The sequence below is a fragment of the Castor canadensis genome, chromosome 11 (assembly GCF_047511655.1).
Source record: "Castor canadensis chromosome 11, mCasCan1.hap1v2, whole genome shotgun sequence".
NCBI lineage: Eukaryota > Metazoa > Chordata > Mammalia > Rodentia > Castoridae > Castor > Castor canadensis.
The window spans coordinates 12217028-12223700 of NC_133396.1; the positions used below are offsets into that span (position 1 = coordinate 12217028).

Sequence of the window (6673 nt, forward strand, 5' to 3'; positions counted from 1 at the left end):
ATGTAGAAATTATATGTGGGTCGTGGAGCACAAATCAGAAAAACAGAGAAAGCAGATATACCTCTGAATAGCATCTTTTCTTTACTTGAGAACAAAAATCTTAAAGGGAATGGCCAGGGGGAAAGGGCTCAAAGCCAGCTACCTGAAATCTACTGCCAGGGCCTGTTGTTTGTTGGTTGGTTGGTTTTTGTTATTTTCTGAGACAGGGTCTCACCATGTAGCTCAGGCTGGCCTTGAACCCGTGATCCTCCTGCCTGTGCATCCTGAGGGCTGGGATTACAGGTGTGCACCTGTAATGACTAGTCTTCCCCTTTTCTGCAATATACTTGTAAATAAATTGGGTTGATTACTGTAAAATTTATCAAATTTTAGATTTAGCTGACTATATCCCTTATGGTGTCATTTAAAATGCTTCCTAGACCTGTTTTCACTGCAAACTGGTTTTATAGATTCAGAAGTGAGATAGTATTTGGGTTCAATTTTGGTTGTTTGGTTTTGTTTTGTTTTGTTAGCAGACTCACCTCATATATCTTTATCTTTCTTCTTATCGTGTTAAGCTGGATGAATGGCTCCTGTGTCAGGTGTTTTTTGGCTGTTTATTTTTTGGGTTTTTTGGTCATTTTTGTATGAAAAAAGGGAACTTTCTCTTAATGTTCTGGCCATCTTCTCTATTTTTGTAGATTTGTCCTTGCCCCAGATCCACTCCAGTTTTCCAATGAAATGGGTTAGATTCTGTTATAGAAGGCAGGCTGTGAACCCCAAAACTGGTATGTCAAAGTCCTAACTCCCAGTGTGGTGACGTTTGGAGATATGCCTCTGAGAGGTAATTAGGGTGAGACAAGAACGTGATTAAATTAGTAGAGAGTCATAAAAGGTTTGTTTTCTCTCCACCAGGAGAAGATGTAGCCAGAAGGTGACATTCTGCAAGCCAGGAAGAGTCCTTGTCAGGCACCAAAATCAGCTAGCACCTTGATCTTAAATTCCTAGCCTCCAGAACTGTGAGAAATAAACTTCTGTCATTCATACCACACCCAGTCTCTGGTCCTGCATTAGTGTGCATCCTAGCTCACTAAGACCAGTTCCTGCTAAGGTTTTATCTGAGAACATCTGAGGCTGAGGTGTTCGAACTAAAACTTAGGGGAGCGCTGGTGGAGTAGCTCAAGTGATAAGAGCACCTGCCTAGCAAGTGTGACGCCCCAAGTTCAAACCCCAGTGCTGCCAAAAAAAATAAATAAATAAACAAAAAATAAAACTTGGGGGAAAGTGTTCAGTTTAGTGAAGCAGTTACTTGGCAAATGTGCCTTTTGGGGAACTGATTTTTGGGATGTGTTGGCCTGTTTCTCAAAGAATGCAGACCCACAAGGTCATGTGTGTTAGCTGAGGGATGTTCGGATAGTTCAGGCTTTCTCAGTTTCCTTACTTACTTGAATACAGAGCCATGCTAAGCTTCCTCCAAACATCCTGTGAGAATGAAATAATCCAACACAATTTCTCAGTAAGTACCCAGAAATATTGGCTATTGCTATTTTATCTCTCCATTGCTTTAAGAATTAAAGAGGTAACAAAAATGAGAACACTCTGACATGCCCAAAGCCTTATTAAAATTAGTAGTAAGCAAAACTGTTCCGAGTGTAGGTGGTGATATCCGGGCTCCCTGCAGGTACTGGTGAAGTCTTTGCCAGAGCTGTTTGTCAGCATACTCTGCTGTGTATTCCGAGCCCAGGGAAGGAAGAAACTACAAACACCTCGGTCACGCACAACGCCAAAGGGAAGGTAAAATCATTCTGATTTGCATTTCAAAGGTCCAAACTGTGGCACCTCAGTACACAATCCTATGGCTGGTTGTGCCATCTGGGATAAACCTGAGATAGGACCCTCCTCCGGCAGGCTCTGGTGACAGCTGGTGTTGTTGGTAGAAGCTGTCTTCCAGCAAATCTGGTTTTGGACAATCTAACTATGAAGTCTAGCTGTGGGGTGGATGGGAAGGGAATCTCCCAATTGCTTTGCTCTTTGAAAGTGGGAATTACATTTTCAATATCAGAAACACTACTTGTCCATGACACTTGGCTGAGTGTGCCAGCAAGATGCAGTTATCTTAGATGTAAATTCCCAAAGCTGGTGTGTCTTATGCACTGCCTAATTCCAGTACCTTTCCCAGAGGGTGTTCAATCAATATTTGCTGAACAAGTGCATTTAACACAAACAATGAAGGCACAACCTGCTCTGCCCTGCCCAGAAAACCCAGCTCGGTCTCCTCATTTTCCTAACCTCAGATGACCTTCTTAACTTTGTCTTCCTCTGAGGTTCACTTGTAATTCTCACTTGTAAAACTGCACTTGTGGGCCAGGCATGTAGCTCAGTGGTAGAGCACTTGCTTAGCATGAGTGAGGTTGTGGGTTCAATCTGCAGCCCTGCAAAAACAAAAACAGACAACTCCCCTTCCTCCCCCATCCAAAAAAAACAACCTCTACTTGCTGCAAGGCTGCTGTAGGTAACAGTCACACCTATGCCCTATCAGCTAAACCAGACTCTAAGCACTGGGCAAGAAAGGACCATGTCCTCCAGGGGCTGTAACAGGTACTTAAAACTGCTTTTGCTGAGAAGCACTGACTTCTTACTTGGGCTCACAGATTAACTGAAAGCGGGAGAAGCTTTTTGCCCTAAGCCATTCTCTCTGCAGTCACTTGGAAATCACCCTGGAATCCAGGAAGGACAGTACTTGTCCCTAACACCGGTTTATAAGGTGGGATGGGAAAAACTGCCCCCAAGAAACAGCAGAGATCAAACCACCCTCCAGGCAACAATGACATGTTTATCCTGACCAGTGACGACTCCAGATCTCTGAAATTCCTCCTGCAGGACTGAGACACTGATTCACTCAACACACCTGCGACCAGGCCTGTTTAGTAATTATGCATACCTCTCTACCTTGGCCCCCAATTCTATTTAACCCTATAGCTCATGACTGTATCCCAAATATGGCTAAAGTGCTGATACAGAAGGGCCTTGGAAGCCTCATTATGACCTTAGAGGATGAAAAGAAGGAAAAGCAGGAAGAACCAGAATAGGGATGGTGTGAGTATTAAGACCAACCAATCAGAACACTGCAGGCACAGTCAAGCAGAATGCAGCTTTCTACCTAATTAGCACAGAGACTGAACAACGTCCTGGAGAAAAAGGATAAAAACCTCAGATCACTTCATGTCTCAGTTACCCTCTCTTGGGATATCCCCCCACCCCCAGCTATGGGGGTGCTACTGTTCTGCTTTACACTTTTCTACTGCAATAAACACTCCTGCTTTACTTGCTCTCATTTTCTTGAAGTTCATTTTTTGGCTTGATGAGAGACAAGAATCCAGATCACCTATCCTCCCTCTGGCTTAAACACCTAAGCCAGCAAGGTTGCGCAGAGGCTGTCAGTCCTACACAAATCAGTGCTCACTTCACCTCTTCCCGTAGTGTGTCCCGGGCCACAAAGTGAATCTCCTTTCTCGGGCCTTCATCACTACTATCTCTTTATTTGGTGTGTAGGGGCAAGTGGCCAGACTTCACATGTGCAGTCCCAAGAGACTGGATCTGGGGCCTACAACTCTGGTTTTAGGTTGTGGCTCTGTGGCTTGCCTACAAAGTGACGAGCTGCACTCAACAAGGCTCACAAGTGGACTAGGACAGATGAACTGTGGACACAGGAGGGAAGGAAGAATGCCCTCTACGTCTAGTCCTGTTGTACATCCCTACTGTGGTCACCCCAGGAGGCTGGAGCCCTCCACTGACCACAGTGGGACCCCCTAGGGCAGGGCCTTTCCTGGCTCACAATCCCAGAGCACCCTGCGAGCTGTCCTGCATCATCCCCAGTCATCTGGAAATGAATGTATGGATGCGTCTGTGCTGAAGGATTAACACAGTAGTTTAACAAGTCTGTCTTCCAGGGAACCAACAGGTACACGTTTGGACAAGATGGGGGAAGCTGACATCTCCCTTGAGGTACGGAAAGTAGCAGAAGAGCCAGTTTTTATTCCTCTGGCCGTGGGGAACATAGCAGTAGAGCCACCTCAACAGCTATCCAAAGAAAACTGGATTTCACTGGGACAAAAGCCAGCAGTTCTATAGATAGTACTTTCCAACATTTCCAATTAGATGTCATGACCTCATTGTCAATTTGAAGATGACACGGATTTATTCCTAAATGCAATGTGATTAACTTGACTTTGTTCTGAGAATTTAGGTTTGATTTTTAGGACTTTTGCAAAAGGTTTGATGGACAGACTTTACAGGGGCCTACCCAAAGCTATATTCTGTTTTTATTAGCTCCCCCCTCCTTTCTAAGCCATAAGAGGAAGACACTCCGGGAGCAGGAAGACTAAGTCCAGAAAAAGAAACTTAGTGTTGAAATGAAATAAAAGTGTCTCCAGAGTTAATGTGCCACACCTAGTACAAGTCATTTATACCACACGGAGTGACAGTCCCCAAATACAGTATGCCCTCACCCTCCTCCTGCCTTCCTCTCACACGTGCACCACTCCCTTGGCTTGTGCCCCCCTACCAGTCTTCTCCACCTGCTCTAAATTCCATGGATCTCCATTCTCAACTCCCCAGGAGCCACAAGTTCAGTGTCCTGACACTTGCCTCCCCGCAACCCCACGCCATTGAACTTGACAACACAGTAGGTGTTTTTTATCATCACTAGCTGTGCCTCACCCCCCACACCCCATCTTCATGTTTCCCCAAGTCCCTCTCCCTCATTTTGGAGGGCTGCCATCCTAGGAACTGTCCAATGTGAGGCAGAGAGGGACACAAACCACAAGGTAAACACCATACACCTACCTGAGCCACTGAAAAGGTTCCTAGGTGGCACAGTCTGAGCTTCTCTGCCAACTGAAGAAGCAGATGTTAAAGTTTTAAAGCAAAAACTAACTTTAATGGACTACAAACCGCTCACCCAGAACACAGGCCCTTAGGCGGGCAGACGGGTGGGTGGAACAGAGACAAAAAGAAGACACATGGAAAGGTGATGGACTGAGCCTCCCCTACCAGTCCCCTCACCTACTGCCCTCTCCTCTGTGGCTGCCCTGAAGACCCAGCAGCCAAAAACAGGCTTTTGGGACTGAACCCGCCCCCCTGAGCTCCAGACAACATCCTTTCAATTGACTTACCAAGTTGAAGTTCTCACAGGCTGGTAAATGCAGTAAGCTGATTTGCAAGCCAGGGTCATATCTGCCTAGCAACCTAACCCGAAGACTTGAGGGCTGGTAAGCGTGGACAGAAAATAGGCAGGCCAACTCTACACAAAGGAATCTGTTCTCATGCAAATGACCTGAAGCGAGAGGGCTAGAAAAGAGAGAGTCTGGGGCAGCCCCCAGGAGCCAGTTTCTCCCCAGAAGATGTGGGGGACCTTTGCAGGGCATCCTTACAACCTTGTCCACTGCCAAGGAAGAGTGGAGAGGGCTCTGCCTGCCCATCTGTACATCCAACAGGCCTACAGAAGAGGCCAGCAAGAGATCTGAACTCTTAGCTCATTTGCTGATTTTTCTAGTCCTGTACTCCAGACTCCAAAGGTTCTTTTGTTCTTATTTAGAACTAAACAGAGTTAGTTTTTTTTTTTGGGGGGGGGGATGGTGGTGATTAGCATGGTAATGCAGTACATTCCCCAGAAAAGTTTAAAAAAAGCAGAGGTTTCACACTTGGTCTTACTAGGAGTGAGGGAACTCGGTGAAGCCAGTCTCTAAACCAATGCAGGCAAAGTCTTGGTCTGTGGCTAGCAAGGCTGGTTTTCAGCCACCTCTCCATTATCTAAACGCAAATAGCCAAAGTCAACTTCGCTAGTTTGCTAGTTGCGAACAAGGCCAGTGGGAGGCTACAAAATGTGGTGCAACCTTGGGCCAATCTCTCCAGTGCTTCATGCCTCAATTTTCCTCACACCTAAAATGGGCAAAACAAGTAGTATTTGCAGAAGACTACTGATATGGTTGAAAATCACATGGATGGCACTTACTACACTGTTGGGGACAAAGCATACACAAAAATTATAATTAATACTAATAAAAGGTAAGAGCAACAATACATTACTATTATTATTATTATTATTGTATTAATGCTATTAGCCCCCTCCCTCAACCATCAGATTTCACTTGGTCTAAAATTCACGTGATTTTTCCAATCACAATTTTTTAAATCAAGCTGAAGTACCAAGATACTATGTGACTTGCTTAGTGTCACTCAGTTGAACACCCCTAGGCTCCTAAGCAAGACAATACAGTGCATGATGTGTCATATTAAACATGACATTCGCAGCCAGGCAGAGGGTTCAGAGTGCCTGTAGTTACAGCTTCTGTGGATACCGAGGCTGGAGAATGGCTTGAGTCCAGGAGGTACAGATCAGGATGGGCAGGTGGACATGGTGGACCAAGCCTGTGATCCCAGCAACCACAGGCTAAGGCAAAAGGATCGAGAATCCGAGGTCAGCCTAGGCTACATAGTGAGATCTTGTCTCAAACAAACACAAACAAAAAACAGGCCAGCATGGGCAACAAAGGGAGACCTATCCCCACCCTCCCCCCCAAAAAATTAATTAATTAGAAAAAAAACAAAACATGGCACTTCCTTACTGATTGCAGGGTGAGACAAGTCCGAAATACTGAAGTTTAAGACCCTAAAGATAAAGATTATGTCTACA

The 6673-nt window shown here is 45.3% G+C and overlaps 1 protein-coding gene across 11 annotated transcripts in view; it reads right to left on the bottom strand.

Annotated features, from left to right (window-relative positions):
* Arsg (arylsulfatase G) overlaps nt 1-6673 on the bottom strand; it is a 119291-nt gene that overhangs the window by 82529 nt on the left and 30089 nt on the right. Inside the window, exon 1 of one of the 11 annotated variants that reach the window (XM_074045271.1) lies at nt 5154-5521. The exons of 9 other annotated variants lie outside the window; for them this stretch is intronic. The gene's annotated coding sequence lies outside the window, so the exon portion shown is untranslated. Of the gene's footprint in view, nt 1-4824; nt 5028-5153; nt 5522-6673 lie in introns of those variants that run through there. One more of the 11 variants, XM_074045272.1, reaches the window with a different exon arrangement.